The sequence below is a fragment of the Panicum virgatum genome, chromosome 7K, assembly GCF_016808335.1.
Source record: "Panicum virgatum strain AP13 chromosome 7K, P.virgatum_v5, whole genome shotgun sequence".
In the NCBI taxonomy this organism is placed as follows: domain Eukaryota; kingdom Viridiplantae; phylum Streptophyta; class Magnoliopsida; order Poales; family Poaceae; genus Panicum; species Panicum virgatum.
This window is the reverse complement of record NC_053142.1, coordinates 737,750-758,564: the sequence shown is the minus strand read 5'-3', so window position 1 is coordinate 758,564 and position 20,815 is coordinate 737,750. Positions and strand designations below refer to the sequence as shown.

The 20,815-nt window shown below is 43.1% G+C and overlaps 1 pseudogene; it reads left to right on the top strand.

The window, feature by feature from the left end:
- LOC120639486 overlaps positions 1 to 20,815 on the top strand; it is a 56,510-nt pseudogene that overhangs the window by 12,336 nt on the left and 23,359 nt on the right.

The following is a 20,815-nucleotide window of genomic DNA, read 5'->3' as shown; positions in this document are numbered from 1 at the left end:
TTCCATAAATAGGCAGGCACACGCTTGGATACAGCTATAAGATATTTCCTTCGTCCCAAAATAAGTGTAATTTTATGATTCAAAATTTGTCCCAAAATAGTTCTCGCACACTCTACCTTTTTACCTCCCCTCCTCTACCTCTTCTTGTTTCATGTGCACCCTCTACTTTTTTACCTCTCCTCCTCTACCTCTGCTTGTTTCATGTGCACTCTCTACTTTTTTACCTCTCCTTAGGCCAGTCTCAATGGAGTTTCATGGAGAGTTTCATGATATTAAATATCATCAATTTTACTGGCATGGCAAATAGAGAGGAGGCTGGAGTTTTATGGCATGCGAAAACAAATTCATCACCATGAAATCCAACTGACACAGTTAGCTAATTTTCAGTCCATCTAACTGTGTCTACAAAACTCCCACTGAGACTGGTTTTCTCATGCCCAACTCCCAAAACTACACTTGTTTTTGGGACGGAGGAGCAGACAGCAAGGATAGAAATCCTAAAAAAATATTGGTGGGGAGAACTGCAAGTTGTGATACGGTGGGGTAGTCCAAATTAAATGTTGATGGTGCCAACTGCAAACTGTTATGTCACTTCGCACCGACACACAACAATGCTGACGCCAATCTCAATGGAACCATTTATGCTAGAAAATAAGGGCCACTAGATTAATCATGTTACATATTTTGTATTAAATTTATTTGAAGATTTAAATGTTAGTAGTTCTGTAAAAACTTAGTGAAACCTAGAATTGTTTGAGCTCTCAAGAAGCTAGGGCTGGATTGTTTTTCAGGACGGACAAAGCACATACTCCGCTGGGTATCCATATCCACCGCAAAACAGTGGAAAACTGCATAGCAAGTAATAATTAATGTGAGAGGATGGAGCAGCTCACCAATATCGGATGGAACAAGTGAAAATGACATAAGGAACGTACACTGTCTGCAACAGCCTATGTCCGGTGGCCCTACCTTCATCAATGCCCACTACCGATTAGGTCAATTAATGCGATTGGCACGACAAAACTAATTAGGTGCCACCCTCGACATCCGTGCTGCTGTGTCTGCGACAAACATATCATAGGAACCTCTATAAAATGAAAGATAAAGTTCATGTGGAGCTAGCAAGAGAGATCAGCGCCAGCCTATACCAGTATACCAATAAGGGAGCACAGAGGACAAGGTACATGTAGCCATAACAGGTGTATTTCTGTACCTATTTTCATAAATTCCTAGTGTTCATACAAAGTTTAGTTTTAATTCCACACTTCCTACTATTGGGTTGCTCGCCGCTGGAATTTTCGTTAGGCACCTATGAAAACACATCATGGAAAGTTTCGGAGAGCTCTCATACCTGCACCTTAGAGATAGATGGATGATAAGACAACTCCCTGCTAGACATGGGTAACCGAGCTCTGCCGGTCGATAGCGATGGTGGTAGAAGCGTAAAAAAGGAGCACCAGGATGAGTAGATATCCTTATTACACATTTTCAAAGCATAATTAACTTTCTGATTCAGTTACCCTTTAATTGTTAAGAAATAATGTAGCCTCACGCATCCTAGATTCAAGATTTTTTGTACTCTAAGTCATATATGTCCCTGCTAATGGTTTGGGTTGAAATGGGTTTAATGGATTGGGTTTTGATATGGATTGTGCTTGGGTAGATTGAAATGGGTTGTATTAGCTAATGGGGTGGGGTGGGTGGGTTCTATATAAATATGAATTGGAGTGGATTGGGGTGGGCTGAAATGGATTCTTTATGCAAAACAGTATGACTATATATAAATGTCGGTCCTGTAAGAGCCGGATCCTAAAAATAAAACCTCGCGTTCACACTATAAAATTTTATCAAAATTAACTGAAATTCATTATATATGACTCAGTATGACCAGGAGCTACTCTGTGCAAAGCAGCGTGGCTAGAATTACACGTGGGTCCCACATCAAGAGCCGGACCCTAGAAATAAAACCTCGCGTTCACACTATAAAATTTTATCAAAATTGACTGAAATTTGTTGTAAATGACTCAGTATGACTAGGAGCTACTATATGCAAAGTAGCGTGGCTAGAATTACACGTGGATCCCACGTCAAGAGCCGGGCCCTAGAAATAAAATCTCGCGTTCACACTATAAAATTTTATCGAACTTGACTGAAATTTATTGTAAATGACTCAGTATGACTAGGAGCTACTCTGTGCAAAGCAGCGTGGCTAGAATTACACGTGGGTCCCACGTCAAGAGCCGGATTCTAAAAATAAAACCTCGCGTTCACACTATAAAATTTTATCGAATTTGACTGAAATTTGTTGTAAATGACTCTGTATGACTAGGAGCTACTCTGTGCAAAGCAGCGTGGCTAGAATCGACACTATAATTATTTTTGAGAAACGGGTTCTTATTGGGTTGTAACCATAGTTTGGCTAATAATTTATTACATCATGAGCTGAAATGTTTGGGTTGGATTGGTTTGTGGTAGTGATGGTTTGGAGTGGTGTGGGTAATATTAATTTCTCTAATGAGAATGGGTTAGTGTGGGTTTAGTTTGGTTTCCAACCCATTTGCAGGGCTAGTCATATAGTGGCATGCAGGCCCTAATTGTTCTTAAATACCATTCCAGGGAGGCCAGATGGCAAAATTGACCATAAGTTATGTGAAGACTCTAGCACAAATCATAGATCAGCTTGGATTGGAGGAACCAAAAATAGCGTATGAGAAGGGAGAGAGCGGAAAGTTCCATGCTACCATAGAAGTGGACCTTGTGAACTGGGTATCCATGGGATACAGAGGCCAACGAGAATTCACAGGCAAGTCAACAGTTCCGCAAGAAGAGCTGTTGGGAAGGCCGCTCGTAAAGTTGTCAATACTCTGGAGAAATATGGTCTCATCAAGATCAATGATTTCAGCAGGAAACAACTGAAGCTGTGGAAGAAAAGAGTCATGAATATTGCTAAGGTATGCAAGGAACTCATCGAAGAAAGAGACGTACTTGAGAGGAACAACGCGTACTTACAAAACAAGCACAATAAATTACTTGCAGAGAATGCTAGGATAGAAGAAGAAATATCGAGGCTGGAGGAAAAGGTAGTTGGGCGCACAGAAGGTGAAAAGGAAGATAAGGAGCCCACTAGCAAGAACAACCACTTGGATGGAGATAACACTACAATGGAGGAATTCATGGAAGTTAAGTAGGAAGGCACATAATATAAATTGCTGGGGTACTGGGTTTCCATATGTGCAAGTACTGGTAAATGTGTTATATATAGTGATTCTGTGTCCTAGGAAGGTACCTGCAGCTCAACTAATGGTGCTGATAGTAGTAATGGTTTCAAGTACCTATTATATATTAGTGTCGCATCTTAAAAAAGAGGACTGGTTGTACGTCTTGGTGTTGTCTTTTTGCTATTGAATGCATAGGACTTGGAGGCATGAGCTATTTCCAGAGTTTTGGTGTTGTTTTTTGCTATTGAATGCATGGTACTTGGAGGCATGAGCTATTTCTAGAGGCGGTGGTAGGTGATAGTGTTTGGTGGCCATTTAAAGAATATGGGCACGGTGGTTGTACTCCCTGTATACCAAAAGAAAACAAGTAATCATAGTAATTGTAGGGAAAATTAATAATATGGTAGAATAAACATGTTGACTCTATTTTTTACTCATTTTTTGCACTAATTGGTTTTTATGGGCAGACACATTTTGTAAATAGAGTAAAATGAGTCCTTTTTAGGGACAAACTCTAAATTCTAGAATAACTTGTTCTTTGGAACGGAGGGAGCCGATATCAAAAGCATATCTAACTGGTGTTTGTTGTACTCCATCCGCCCACAAAAAAAAATACAAATCCCGCTAATCGGTGAACCAAACAGTTCATGCTTCGATTGATCTGTACAAGATAATGCTAATGCTTATTGTATAAAATAGGCAATACTTAATTAGTTATTAAATATAATTGTCGTGCCACATCCATTCAAAGGCATACATGAATGTAATTTATTGCACAAGTTTGGTAAAATTTGAACTTGTTGACTGCTCGAAAAGAGAGTTGCATTGTTCTATGGATGGAGTGAGTACATATATAAAAAGCGCGTTGAGCCGATGTTTCTTGTATCCCCTCTTGCGAGCAATCGGTTTAAATCAACTATGGCCATGTTTATTTTTGGAAAAAAAAATTTCTGCAGGACGTGCCGCATCGAATCTTGGGACACATGTATAGAATATTAAATAGAGCTGCCAAATAAACTAATTGCACAATATAATTGTTTCATATGAGATTAATCTTTTAAGTCTAGTTAGTCCACGATAGGACATTAGTTGTCAAATAACATCGAGACAGACTACATTATGAAAACCCAACTTTTTCGCGACCTAAACACAGTCTACGCATATGGGCTGTACTGATGTGATGCAATGTGACAGAAACAAAACAAGTGAGCAGATTTGACGTGCACAATGTAGGCCAACATGAAGTACAGGTCTGGCAAAAGAAAGTAAATGCCACTTTTCAGTCTACGGTCTGCCTTGTCTATGTTCCTATGCATCAATTGCGTGCACCAAGGAAACACGGAACACTTTTTTTTTCTATAAGGGGTTTTCCCATCCAAAAAACAGTGCCGCACAGAGAACCTGTTTGGCCTCCTAGCAAGGAGTTTTTTCCCCCTGCAAGGAACGAATTATGCAAGGCATAATTTTATAAACACAAATACCTGTATGCGTGGGATCCATGCAGGTTGCCTGCACTTGTTTGGTGATTATGGAAACACGAAAAAGCTGCCCATGGACTTTTGCTCTTTCCATTCTCATGCCCCAAGAGTATAGTTTTGATTTTATTGACCTGATAGTTATGCTAGATTTTTTCTTCCCTTCTCCATCAGTGGCAACTGCTGAGGGTACAGTTCGTGGGAGGCAGGCTCGCCGAAGATCCACAAGACAGGCCTAGCAACTCTAACCCTAATGCACCAATTGTGTCTCGATGGATTTATTTGTGACAATAAGTTGTACTCCATCTGTTACCAGATCAATCAGCAAGGAAACAAATGAAACTGTTGTCAAATGGAGGATTGTGGTATGTGATATTTTAAAAAAATATATGATGTGGATGCACGCTGAGGGCGCTAGACATAAAGATATAGCCTAAATGGCATGGGGTGTGTGGAGATGAGAATGCATAGGAAAATTACCAAAGGGATCTGAGGATTTCTTTGTAGACAATATTTTGGGTAGCATTGGTATTTGGGTCTGTATCATCATCAATTAGGATCCTAAGGCCCTTCCTAGAAGTTACACGTGATATAGCAACGTAGAGCTGACCATGGGAGAAAACTGGGCGTGGCAAGTATAGGCCAACATTCTGCAAAGTTTGCCCTTGGCTCTTGTTTATGGTCATTGCATAACACAAACGAACTGGAAATTGCCGCCTACTAAGAACAAAGGGACACATGTATAGAATATTAAATGGAGCTGCCAAATAAACTAATTGTACAATATAATTGTTTCATACGAGATTAATCTTTTAAGTCTAGTTAGTCCACGATGGGACATTAGTTGTCAAATAACATCGAGACAGACTACATTATGAAAACCCAACTTTTTCGCGACCTAAACATAGTCTACGCATATGGACTGCACTGATGTGATGCAATGTGACAGAAACAAAACAAGTGAGCAGATTTGACGTGCACAATGTAGACCAACATGAAGTACAGGTCTGGCAAAAGAAAGTAAATGCCACTTTTCAGTCTATGGTCTGCCTTGTCTATGTTCCTATGCATCAATTGCGTGCACCAATGAAACACGGAACTATTTTTTTTCTATAAGGGGTTTTCCCATCTAAAAACAGTGCATCCCTTTAAATAGACCATATATATGCTCCTTCGAGGGCATTACCTCCATGCTCTCCACCCCCCCCCCTTCCCGCACACCCAGCGCCTATCACCATAAAACCAGGAACCTAGTACAATATTTCTAATATAACCATATACCAGGACCGGCACTTGTATGGAGGATATTAGGCGAATTTAAGGTGGAAGTACCTAACACCACCCATGAGCAAGCTTTATGCTTCATTCATTTTGTTATACCCCTTTTTAGATCGGGTGGGCTTTTCATTGATTATTGTGAAGATAAGCAATCGTCTATGAATTTTCAATACAAGTATTACAACTATAGACCACCTGTGCTCGCGAAGCCTAACGTAATTGATTTTTGTTGAAAATTTTATCCGCGTGCATCTTTGACTCCAAAGCTCCGCCCTTTTTGGTGTTTGCCTGTTTCTGTATCCAAAAGTTCCAAAAGTTTGTCCCATCACATTTGCCAATTTGCTTGCCAAAGTGGTTATATGCCTCGTCATACATTTTGACCATCATTTCGATCTACCTTTGTTAGATATTTGGATGGAGGCTGCCGACTGTAATACCGTTGGGCACATTGTTTAGTAGATGTAAGAGGTCCTCCTCCGGCAGATGAAATCTATAAATGTATGCCACCTTTTGCAGTGGGAGCGATGGCTGCTGTAGGCATAGGGGCTGACCGGATGGCCGCACTGCTCCGCAGCGAATTTGGCCACCCATGTGCAGTGCACTACGACCTTAGAAAAAACATGTGCGTCTACTTTTGTCTGGACTGCCAAGGGCTGAATGAAGAGGCTATATGTTTTCATTGTCATGTAGACAACACATCTCATCGCATACTCTAGGTTCTTTTATTTGCCACTTTTGTAAAAAAATACACTATTCTACTGTTGTTTGTACCCATTCACACAGGAGGAGCCTAAATAAGTAATCATTGAGCAGGTGCGGAAGGCATCATTAAGTGAAGTGTTGCGAGTAGTAGATCTACCAGGTGTGATAGATATAACAGGAATACAAATATATAGCATCAACGGTATCAGGGTAATCCATCTCAGAAAAAGATCCTGTGTTGCTTATTCTCCACTCGGTCTCAAGCGTCGCCCCCAAAGGTTTGCATGCGTGGTGTGCAACAGGGGCCTAAAGGATGCTGTCAGGTTTTGCTCGGTGCAATGCAAGGTATAAAGACCTGTCTAATTTATTCTCTGCAAATAATAAAGTTGCCAAAAGAACTGGCACACCCTATGACTGCTCCTTTCTCTTTTGCATTCAGTTAGAAGGTGAGGCGCACACCAGCATAGGAAATCCTGCAGTGAGCCTCCGATGTCGTCCCTTGCATGATGTGATCCGTGGCACTTGTAAAACAAGGAAGAAGGAGGTCACACCATCCAGAGGTTTACTCAAGATGCAAGAAACAGGACCACATAGCCGCTCACTCAAAGAGCAGGAGGTTATGCCACCTCGAAGCCGTAGACGACGCAAGGCCCGACCATCACGTGCACCGTTCCACTGACCTATGCCAATGACACCGCTCTTGGTGTGAGAAGTGGTGAGCAGGGCGTTCCATCTAAAACTTGGCAGAGTAAACGACGCGGGTGCCTGTAACCTATATGAGATATGTGTTTGCTTTATTGACCATATGCACCAGGGTAGTTGTGGCACTAGGTAAAAATTAGCGGCAACAATGTGTATATATGGCGGTTGTGACTTGCCTAAATCTAAGCAATGTGACATGCCAGTTGTTTGGATAAACAAGGTTATGGTTGTATCTATGCAAATGATTAGACGGCGAGGACTCTCTTCAAGTATGTCGGTAGAGGGTTCCCATCAATGAGCACTGGCAAGCGTCTGGAAGAGTTCCCATCAAAATACGAGGACCTTGGAAACAATGCAAGTTCTAAACTACAAAGGGACTTTTTTTTAAGGGCTAGGAAACCAGACTGTTTATGTAGAAACATAGTAGTGCACATAGCATTCAATGGAAATGCACATAGTAGCGGTGCATATATATATAGACATATCATTACGTAAACAGGTAGTCCCGACCAAGGGAGCCGAGCTCACCTGCTCATTTGCGTAATCCCACGCTCTCGTTATTAGACTCTTCAAAACCGGGGCCATCGATGGAGGTCAGAGCGGGCAAGCGCCGGGTGGTGCCGGCCACAGGCTCATGCAGCAGAGGCGACTGTCGAGGGCCCAAGGAAAAAGGGGGCCCAACAGTCCATATACGAAGCCTCAGAACACCAAGTGTTGCACCTTTTTGCTTTTAGAGCCGGCCGCAGCATCGGGAAAATGAAGGCACGAAGCGCATCTTTTTGCATCCGGAGGCAGCCGCATCGCAAACCTGATCGAACCTAAATAGGCGAAACCAAATTGTCAGATCAGAGAACAGGTTGACCAGCTGCCGGTGCCTGGTCATTGCAGCGTCTTGTGTATAGCATGCGTGCAGGTACCCACTACCGTAGTGCTCTAACCTGCCCACCGCATCCATCACACTTTCATCATCAATTCAGTTAGTTATTTTATTCTATCGACCATGCTAGATCTTCCATTTAAGGGCTAAACTACTTTTATTTTAGGGTCCACACTTTCATCCTCGGCTTAGCAAGCTATTTCACTTTTATTTAGAGTGGGGATCTCCAATTTAAACTGTAACCTAATTTTATTTTATGGCTCTGTTAGTTTGTACAATCATTATTTTTAAACAAATTATATATATACATATATATACAATATACATTACACTTATTATCTCTTTTGCCATTCTATAAATAAAAAAAATATTTAGTCCGAAATTCTATAATGGCAAGAATATTTTAGCATTTTTCTTTATTATCCTTTCAACTAAACGTGGATGGCTGGTCGAAGGAGGGCCATACGCAGGCTGCCGCAGGCGGGGAAGAGCTGCATACGGGCATGGTGGCCAGTCAAAGGAGAGGCACGCGCTGCTTGCCACCGCTGCAGGGAAAGTTCATGCTCAAGTCGCCGCAGCACAGGTGGTGTGCTAGCCGACGTCTAGGCCTCGAGGGAGGGCCGTGCGCCGGCCGTGAAGGAAGGCAGGTTGCCGCCGGCGGGCCAGAGGCGGATGCTGACAGCTGATTGAGGTCAAAATTGAAGCAGCCAAGGATGGCCTTCCAGAACAGGGAACAGCGAGATGTACCTGTGTTGGATAAAATGACTGAACAACCCTCGATTAAAATAAAACACTCCTACATACATTCACGCTCCAGATAATTTGGGGAGGGAAGGAACGGTGGTTCCTCTCAAGCACCGCGCGTCTTGTTTTATACGTGGCTGCAAGGACATGTTAATTGCAACTGCCCATTAATTATTGGTTGACCGAACGTCGAAGGACAGCAGATACTGGGCTTCCAGGGTTGTCCACATGATAATATCCGTAATATTTTTGTGGTTCCACCTCATACCACTGTATCAAGTGCATGTGTCGACAAGAAATTATCCGGTGAATTTGATATTGATGCTATTATCACCAACTTCACTCCTAGAAATGTTACGGAAAACCACTCTAGTCAATACATATAATTTTGCACATGAATGTTTTCTGCATGCACAGGTTGTGTCTACAGCAATAACATTCCTAGTCTGATTATTACTACTGAGAAGGCGCTTGACTTTGTCTTGTCCTGGTCCCTAAAACCTTACAGTTGTCCCTGCAATAATGAGACCACGCAGAGTTAGCTTCCATGGAGGCAGGGACGGCAATGGCCCAAACAGGCATGTGGAAACCGTTGTAGAGTTACGGGGGGCAATCAAGCCGGTCATCCGGACAAGTACATACCCGGACCACCTGCAGGTACGCATGGGAGGGGGCCATTGCGCCTTATCGCGGAAAGCTGATCTATGGCACACCGATCGGCGACAGGCCACATAGAAATGAGGTGACAAGGGGAGTGGATCAAGAATGGCTTCACGCGGTCTACTTTGGGCTGATGGAAGTGGTAAAATTCTTTACCCAAAAGGGCATGAGTTCCACCTAAAAGCAGTTTTAAGGGAGCGTTCCCTGACTAAATATTATTTAGTCGGCAAAATGCGCTCATGAGAAAATTAGAAATATTATCTCTCCTAGCAAACGATTCGTGTTGGCCTCTGCATAGTGCTAAATTAATATGGATAGAAAAAGCAGCATAATGAAACGGGAAAACAATGCTGACATTGTAACACACGTTACACATAGCTGGGCATAAGATTATTCAATACAAGGTAATTCCCCGCGCGTTGCTGCGGGATTTCAGAGAGCTTTTCGAGAAACTATGACAAAAAAATACACAAATTATATGGATAAAATGCTATTGTGAGCATGTGTTATATATATATATATATATATATATATATATATATATATATATATATATATTCTAAATTACTTGATTAACAAAATAGAGATAAAAAAGAAACCAATAAGGTATGCATCTCATGGATAGATACATGCATGAAGTTGGTCCGAATTTAGGTGATATACGTAATTCGGAGAAGAAAGAAATAGTAATAAATACTTATTAGTTGTCTTCCTTCTCCGTAAATCAACCGATTACAGCATGAACTATCATGACACTTTTCCAAGAACACGCTGTCGATCCATATAACTTCGACATGGACGATGGGATGAAGTCCACCGCCGCTTTTCATCCCATCGCTTGCCCTCAGTTGCTGTCTCTTGAGTGTAAACACCCCTTCTTCCCACCGTTGCTACCTCCTGCTAGTGCCATGTCGCTGCGGCCTGCTCTCGTGGCAGTTTATTAACTGCTTGTGAGTGGCAACATTGGAGCATGTAGTGGGTTGGAAGGCCAACAATCCAATTAAAATGACTCTGAACTTTTGAGTAATGGTTGCCGTCTTTCAACAATCAATGGGGCAAAGGTGGGTGTTTCATGCTGCCATTTTTTTTGAGCGCTCGCAACAATGCTTTGAGTGGGAAATTAACTGGAGAGACAACATCCAATGGCCCAAATGATGACACCATGTTACATCTAACGCACCAAATAATTTAGGTGATGTGGCTACATGAGAATTGAGAGAAATAGCATTTAATGCTTTGTAGTGGGGACCAACTATATATGTTTTATAGATACACCTGATGATAACCCAATATCAAATAAGCATCCAAACATCTGTCGCAAAAAAAAACATCCAAACAAACGACCAGGAGGCCCTACAAATTATTGATGGATACCTCGATACTTTCCATGGCTACCACCAAGGTGGCACGGAGTCATCAACCCAAAGGAAAAGGGCCCTAATACAAATATTATACTAAAATACTCCTAAACATAAATATTCTTCTACAATAAAATAACAAAGTGGCCTTCGGAATACAGGTAGCACCAAGCCGGAGGCCGACACAACTGCAGTACATAGATGAAGCATGCAGGCGAAGCAGCCATCCCTTTATTCCTCGACAAGCTTATAAGGACAGAGTGGTGAACTGGCGATCAGGGCACAGGGCACCAGAACAAGGCATACGCAGCAAGCACTGTTTGGTGGAACCAGAGGAGCAGGAGCCGATAGGTGACGTTGTGGAGCCACAGGCCTAATCGGCACTGTAAAGTTGAAGTATTCAAAGTCAAATTAGATGTACAACATTAACCAACAGTGCGGCAGGACAAAATATAAGTTACCTAGCCTTCTCCTTCTTCGAGGTGAATAATTCCTTCCGAGCAGACCGCGAACGTTTACCCAGAGCACTTCTGCACCATAAAAAGTACTATTAGGCTGCCAGCACAAGTGCTCCCTGCTTTATTATTTGGTGTTGCCTCTGCACCCCTCCAGGACGTAGGAACTGTGCTATAATAATATATTCTAATAGAGCCACAGCAAACTATCACATAGAGGACAAAGGTACATACCCAGACTCTTCATTAGCTCCAGGGGGGACATCCTTTCCCTTAGTCGATGAGTTCTTGCCAACAGGAGGCGTTGTGGGTCCACCTTCTGGATCTAAGACCACTTTAGTTAAGGTAGGACCATCTTCGGTTTCCTTTCCAGAGCTCCCAGCTGCGAACGAACCAGCAGGAGGACCACGCACATCGCCACTAGCACATCTAGATTGCTCCCCAGCAATAGTTGGAGCCACGAACACCCTCCTAGCTTGGAAACAGAGCTGCCCAGTTCTAAAGGTTTGCTCACTGATAACCACCTGGAACACATACCTCCGCCCAACAAGGCTGCGGAGGGATGCTAGCAGCAAAATTTGGTTGGATGAACTTTCTTCCACGAGGTCAGCGGCAGTCTGCCGCACAACCAGCTCAGCCACACCTCCAAACAGAAATATTTTTGCACGGCCAGTGTTGTCCTCGATAACCACATTTAGCTTGTAACTAAGATACCAATATAAGGCACGTCAAAAAAAATTACAAGACAGGGATTTGGAAGGGAATGCAGTATCAAATTATAAGGGCTACCTGGGAATGACTACTGGCTTCATTTCATCACAGTTAGTACATTCAAATCCTTCAAAAGTTGGCTTTAGCCCTCGCTTGCACTTACTGCACCCTTTGTACCACCAACCATTTGTAACATCAATTTCTTTAATCTTTGCATCGCAAGTAAAACGTACATCCTGGTACACAAAACAAGGTAGAATTTGTTACTTTCACATAAAAACTTTACATGGACCTACCCTTAGAAACAGGCTTACATTTTTGTCGTGAGGATCCAAGGAGAGGAGCTCCGATATGCTCTTCCTATTAGATGTTGCATCGTCAATAGCGCCTGCAGCCGCACCACCATCCCCCGGTAGGAGCACGACCTCGGAACCTCTTCCCTCTAAGCTGCAAGCAGAATAAAGTGCACCTTAGAACACATATGCATGCAATACGTGGCAAAGGTAAATAACTGGGTGCACAGTAGGCAACCTAGCACGGAAAGCATTAACTTCAGGGGTATCAATGTTGATATACCACTTCGTTGCAGAACCGCTTGCACAAGTTGTAGCACCTATTTTTGCATTCAGTTTGGTGGGTTAGAACACAGCAAGGTGGGCCTAGCACCCATAGTACATAACTGATGATTAGCAAGGGAAGTACTAATACCCACCAAAGAACGTCTTCACCTGCATCCCAGCAAAAATGATAACAACCGGCTCATCATTCCCAATGGTCTCAATAAGGAACTCATCCTCAAAAGATGTTGCGTGTTCCCCCCATAATGTTACGGGCAAAACCCGATCACTGCAACATTATGTTCATTAGAAACACAGGAACCCTAGAAACGTTGTAAATCAGCTTGGAGCAAACCTTAGATCACGTATCTCCACTGATCTCCTAACAGAAGAGCCATTCAAACCACTATTCTGCACCACTGGATGGTTGTAAGTTGACCAATAACATCTGTTGCCCAATCATTCAGGGTATCATCATACAATGGAAAATGCCTTGCCTAATGTAGAACCAAAGGCTGGAACATAAATAATTACTGAGGGTGCGTACCTACTAAACCATCTCCTTTCCTTCCCTTGTGATCTAAATCCTCAAAGTCAACGAAGTTAAAAAAGTAATGCGGCAGATTTGTGGCCAAGTCAGCAGATAATTCCTCAACAGCAGTCCATGATGTGAAGAAGATTGATTGGTTGCTGGGAACAGCGTTGAACTTCCTTACTTGCCTACTAACTTGAAATTTTTTTATCATATAAGAGCGACCTTCCACCAGAAGTTTGGCAAATTTGTTCATGTCTTTTTGCCCAATGGAAGCTATAATGCCTATGCCCTGATGCACCAAAAATTGAAAATCACATAGCAACTACTAAGGAAAATATGTCAGATGCATATGTAAATTGTCGTACCTCTTCATCAACTAGAACAAGTTCCATACCACTAAAAGACCTCCCCTTAGAGGTCCCAGATACCGTCCACATCCTAGCAACTCTAACCCTAATGCACCAATTGTGTCTCGATGGATTTATTTGTGACAATAAGTTGTACTCCATCTGTTACCAGATCAATCAGCAAGGAAACAAATGAAACTATTGTCAAATGGAGGATTGTGGTATGTGATATTTAAAAAAAAATATAAGATGCGGATGCACGCTGAGGGCGCTAGACATAAAGATATAGCCTAAATGGCATGGGGTGTGTGGAGATGAGAATGCATAGGAAAATTACCAAAGAGATCGGAGGATTTCTTTGTAGACAATATTTTGGGTAGCATTAGTATTTGGGTCTGTATCATCGTCAATTAGGATCCTAAGGCCCTTCCTAGATGTTACACGTGATATAGCAACGTAGAGCTGACCATGGGAGAAAACTGGGCGTGGCAAGTATAGACCAACATTCTGCAAAGTTTGCCCTTGGCTCTTGTTTATGGTCATTGCATAACACAAACGAACTGGAAATTGCCGCCTACTAAGAACAAATGGCCATTTAGTGCTTGATACATGCAAGGCAATCCGAGGAAGAAGTACCTTGTCACCAATGTGTGATCCAGTTATAATTTGAGCCTCCAATACCCGAGCACCTAACTGTGTTATTATAAGACGTGTACCATTGCAAAGGCCAGCGCTCTGATTTAAATTGCGCAGTAGCATGACAGGGGAGCCTACCTTAAGCATAAGCTTGTGATGAGGGATACCTTTAAATTGGAGCGAATTTAAGAACTCAACAGGGTAAAGCAAGTCTAGATTACCATTCTCCTTTGAGGATTCAACCAATGTATCTGAGCTGAGGTATACCTTTTCATTGCCTGGAACTAAAGAAAGAATATGGCTATTAATTTCGTCGATGGTGTCGTTCTTCGGAGCTATAATAGCCATTTCCCTCAGGTAGGTTGGGTCTGAATATGATGCCTCCAAGTTGGGATAAGTAGAACTTATAATATCATCGATAGCATAATCTAGTCTTGGGACTAAGGTGTCACTTGGTATCTCAATCAGCTCCGAGTCCCCGTCATCAATCTCAGCGGTACCTTTTGCCGTACCATCACCAACACTCAATACCCAGTCACTGAAGTCTTTCACCTCCTTAGCTGCTAAACCACTCCTCCCCATCCCAAGTATGCGCATGTTGGTTGTAAGTTTTAGTATCTTAACATGGTCCCACAAATAAGAGTTGGTGATTGATGCATCAATTGTGTCTAGCCTATTATCACCCTCAACTACGGGCAGCACTTGCCGGAAATCTCCACCAAGTAACATTGTCTTCCCACCAAACATCCGGTCAGAATTTGAGGAGTCCAATTGACCAAGAATGTCACGCATACTACGATCCAACGACTCAAAACAATGGCGGTGAGTCATAGGAGCCTCATCCCATATTATCAGAGAACTCTGCACTACTAAATCAGCAAGGAAAGTACCCCTTTTAATATCACACATTGACGACTCATCAATAACAATGGGAATTTTAAATCGGGAATGCGCAGTACGGCCTCCAGGGAGCAAGAGCGCAGCAACCCCTGATGAAGCTACAGCAAGAACAATGTGTTTCTCCGATCGCAAGCGTGAAATGATTGCATTCCAAAGAAATGTCTTCCCAGTTCCACCATACCCATATACAAAAAAAGCACCGACCAATTTTCCCATAAACTGACTGTATGACAAAATCATATATATGCCTCTGTTCAGAGTTTAATTGGTTAATGAGAGTTTCATGCACACGCAAGAGCATTTCACTGTCGTAAGCTAATTCCTCAGCCATCAATCTATTTTTCACCTTGCTGCAAAGGGTTGGATCAGGATTTGGTAGGCCATAATCAGTCATTGAGGCACCATTCTTGACAAATAATCTATCGAGTTCAAGTAGGACAAGATTTCTCAGATGTTCTTCTGGCACTTTATAACGAGGCAGGCCTACCATCTTTCTAATTTTATGGTGTATATCATCAGCGAAGTACGTATAGAACTCAGAAAATAAAGAAGGTGCATCACAAACAGAGCAAAAAAGTATTATAGTAACAAGCAACTGGCGCATTTGAGAAGCTGTACCCCAAACAGATGCTTCCTTGAGACATTCACGCCACTCATTGTCGTCACCAAGAAGTCCAGCAGCTTGACACGCATCCTTAAATGTTGGGTGCAGGACACCACTAACTGTATGAAGGTCCTCATACGATGTAGCACCCTTGGCAACATTCAGAAGCATACGGAGGTAGTAGAGCTCACCACAGCTAGGATTGATATATATAGCCCTGCCGATCTTTCTAGATCCCTTACGTGAATGCCATGCCTTAGCCTTTCTATTCCAAACCCATTTTGTTGGGAATTCTATGTATGTTAACTCTCGAGCAGCTGGGAAAATCGTATTAGCAATAAACCACTCTGTTAATGTTGTCTGCATGTAACGAGGGTCATCTACAATATTGGCCAATGGCTGGTCAGCTGGGTACACAACACTATTCATCAAGGGAAGATGCACAGCTAACCTTTCCACTGCTGGCGTCCTAAAGTGGATATCAAATTCGAACATACGCCAGATAGCCTCGTGGGAGGATAAATAGCGACAATCAATGTATTCCCGGACCTCGTCAACATCATCAGGGTGCTTCTGCGCATTTACTGGCTGGTCACCAAGGCTGCTAATGGCTTCACCATGGGAATCACTACAGGGCGCACCAGCTCCAAAGGTCTCGATGACAGCCCTAGCACGGTCTGGACCTTTTGTAATATACTTAAACAGGTATTTGATTAGATGGGTTTTATTGCACCACTCCACATTTATATGGGCCCTAAACCGTTTCAATAATGCCAAATTATAGGGGACAACCCACCCATTATCAAGCCTAATTCCATATCGCTCAACGAAATTTGCAGCCTCAGGCCCGCGCCTGTACTGCACGAAACCATCCTCACCTACTATTGTGCTTGCTTCGTAACCCTTAGGGAAGAATTTTGAGCACCTATTATTTTTCATGCACGCGCATTTTTTGTTAAGCTCGCCACAAGGGCCATGCACCATAAATTCATCGACAATACTATAACCCAAAGGATCGACTGATTTATCCGGTATCTCTGCAGATATTATTGAGTCAATAAAAGAGGGGGGAGGGTCCTTTGTATTACCTTCAAGCCAAACCAAAATATGGACGTGAGGCAGGCCGCGCTTCTGAAATTCCACAGTGTAGAGCACTACGACCAAGAAACAATAGCAGCAATATTAACTCACGGCAGAGCACATCGTTTCAAAAAAAATATGCATGTATGCATGCACATATACACCCAAACAATATATTCAGCGCCTTATTTTCAGCAACCACAGCGCAAGGCAGGTGAACAAAAAAGGAAACAAAGCGCGCGATACCAACAGGCCTACTGCCCACTCTCATACATTGCTGCGCCCTAGCATGGGCTGGGGCTTTTGTAATATACTCAAAGATAATGGAGTATTTAATTGCAAAGCACAACAAAATATATGTGCCAAAAAACTGATACTCATACCTACTTGCGCCTTCCCAAAGTAAGTGCCTTTCTTCAACTCAGAAACAAGCTCGTCGACCTTTAATTTGAAGACTCGGCTAACTATGTCAGGTCTAGCGTAAGGACTCTACCCTGGAATAAATGCAAGAGCGTCAGCTATTTCCTGCCACTTTGGATTGCAGGTAAAAGTAATAAACAGGTCTGCGGACCCATAAAATCGACAGATTGCCATTGCATCCTGATAGTTCTGTATCATGTATCTTTTACTCCCAGTGAAGCTAGCAGGTAAAATAACCTTTTTCCCAACATTGTTTCCATCCACATCACCCTTAAGCAGAGCATCTTCAATACCCTTGTACACCTCAGACCTTAGATTTTTGTTATTTTTTACAACGTATCTAAGCCTGTTCTCCTCTACAGATGCATAAGCATCGACAATGTACTGCTGAAATAGCCGGTCACCGCGTATCAGTGTTGTTGCCTCACATCTACGTTGCTGTAATCGGAAAGCATAATATTCAAGCATGGTTACCTCACCCCTAACTCCAACACGCAAAGTTCCTGAACGGTTATATTTAATTCCTAACTTGAACCCTTGCTCCCCATAAGGGAACAGGATTGGGTACTGTAAGGCCATATAGTTTGCATGAAGATTGCTGATTCTTCTAAGCCCACCACCTCTATCCTGAATGATTACGTCAGGACTCTTCTTATCTTCGGAGAAATCCCCTACTATTAAACCAGCTATCTCAGATCCTGCTGGTGCACTATACTGAGGTGCTTCTTTTGACCTATCGTGCAGGAGCCTAAGGCGTAAAGGTTGGACTTGGCTTCCTCCCAAAAGGTCCCTAGCTGCCCTAAATGATTTTACCAGCTCATTCGACTTGTCGAACATCCGTACCAAGCCTTCGACAATTTTTTTATCAACTCCATTATCTTTATCGCACTCCCTGTCCCTATCAAAAATTGACATTCGATTCTGAATCTCATTTTCAGTGTCAAAAATATAGAGTTGTGCATACACTGGGGGTTTACCCTCATCCGGTAGCAAAGAACCAATCCGATGATGGACCTGACCATTAATTTTGAACACATATGGCCCAGGTTCCTTATTTATACCAGTATCAATTTTGGCACCAAGTGATGTGAAAGCGAACATTGAATTATATGATCTTATGGACTTAATGAAGTATTTAGACAAAACATCACCGTGTGGATCCAGCAACCCAGCCAGGAACTGAGGAGGATCCCTTTGAAACGGCAAGACAACTTTACCTCCACGACAACAAAGATGGAAACGAATACAGCCTCCTTCACCTGAGTAGGACCTTTTCACGCGTTCCTGGTGCCAGAACTGCACGCCGCAGTACTGGCACGCGTGCGCAGGAGGGCCGTAGTATGAAATCCCAGGTGTAAGGTACACTGTACATCCATCAGGAGAATAGGTAAGCCACACAAACGATCACTCAAATGGTTCTTTTATGAGTGCCTCTAATAAAATAATCTAGGCTAAATATTCGCACCTTGATTTTCCGCCTGGGCCAGACACTTTCCTGCACCACGAATCAAAACCAGCGTTCACTAATAAATAGGGGAACCTATAAAGTGGACACAAAGAATCATTCAGTTCACCTTCTTTCTTTCCCTGTCTTGTGGATCTTCGGCGAGCTTGCCTCCCATGAACTGTACCCTCAGCAGTTGCCACTGATGGAGAAGGGAAGAAAAAATCTAGCATAACTATCATGTCAATAAAATCAAAACTATACTCTTGGGGCATGAGAATGGAAAGAGCAAAAGTCCATGGGCAGCTTTTTCGTGTTTCCATAATCACCAAACAAGTGCAGGCAACCTGCATGGATCCCACGCATACTGGTATTTGTGTTTGTAAAATTATTCCTTGCATAATTCGTTCCTTGCAGGGGGGGGGGGGGGGGGAAACACCTTGCTAGGAGGCCAAACAGGTTCTCTGTGCGGGATCGCTAAGTCCATTTCCATTATCTGGCGGACATCATTATCCCCAATCTTCCCTATTACAGGGCCAGCCTCAGGATTTCGAACATGGTATTCAAATTCTCACAAGGGTAAAAAAAAAATTTCATGGCTTAAATCCTGGTACCTGGCATCTATAAGTGAGTATAACATCAATTAGTGCAAATGGGCTATATAATATAAGAGGAACAGAATGAGCTATCTAAGTTGGATCAAACGCAATGATCAAACTAAAGTAATTAAAATAGGAGGCTTTGCAATCTCGTCACTAATATTCCAATTGAAGTAGGCAGCTGTATACTTTTAGTACCTATTAGGTACCTCTTATCGCTAGTGCTCCATAATACATGACGAACAGGCCACCAGGAGTCAAATCGGAACCAACAAGTTAGTACCTCCACCGAGACGCAATTCCTCGCTCGCGGTTCACGGCTTGGCTGCCGCTGGCCACCGCGGAGGTGTGGAACCCCTGTGGCGGTGCGGCCTTAGCGGCTAGTGCACGGTGGCCGCTCGCCGCTCGGCTGCCGCCGGCCCTACGAAGACGCAGAGCCCTTGCAGCATGCAGGCCTAGCGCATATGCGCTGGGACGCTTGAAGCTTGCCGCTCAGTTGCCGTCAGCCGCCGCGTAGACGGGGCTTCTGTAGGCCTAGTGCTCGCTCGGCCTCCGCCGGACACCCTCGTCGAGCCGAACAGCCGGGCGCTGCCCACTGTGCAGGCAGCGCTGCTGCGCCAGGGACAAGACGACCGGGCCGGCCGGGCACTAGTTGCGGCAAGGCGGTGCTGGTGGGGATCGGTTGGGCGGGAGGCTGGCTAGGAGCACGTTTTTTGGGCTACTTGAGCCTGTGTGGGCCGGCGGGGGGAGGCGGGCTGCTAGATTTTTTAGGCCAAAGTACAGACTGGAACACCAGAAGCCTGTATTGTTGTATAATTTTCGTTTTCTCCAATCAAATACATAGGGTATACTGTATACATAAATTTGTTGGTAAAAGATCATGGCATCCAGTTGAGTACCCTTGTGTTTAATGGGGCCCGCCACTGCCCTATCACCTTCCAGGAGCACCCGTATACAATTTCAGCTCTGTATCTGCTAAACTTTTTCCCCAAAATTCTACCCTCAAAAAATTCTATTCGAAAAGGTGGTAAATGTTGCTCTTTAATTTATTATTCCTATTTTGGGGTGCCCATTATTAATTTCCTGTGATCTCAACGCATAATATTTTGTTCGGTGCATGTGTACTGCACGAACACCTACGTATAGCAAGGGAAAAGATGAAACAACATGACGGTGCCAGCACACCTGATGTGCAGGTAGCTGCTTCTTTACGGCGCCGTCTTTTCCTTGTCTGTTTAGACGAAGAAGCAGCATCCATATGGCATTTCTATACCTGTGTCAGAAGGCTGCAAGACCTACCTGCTAAAAAGGACGTCAAGAAGAAGAAGGGCACAAATAAAAGGTAACCAAAGAAAATCATAGAGCAAGGCAAGTCAAATAAAATACATAATTAGCAACGGAATGTATTAAACAACGGTAAATAGTACATAGTTACAAAAAAACACGTGAGCTCTCTATAGAGGCCCCCAAAACGCACGTTCTTACTCTGTCTCATAATTATTCATAACCCCTA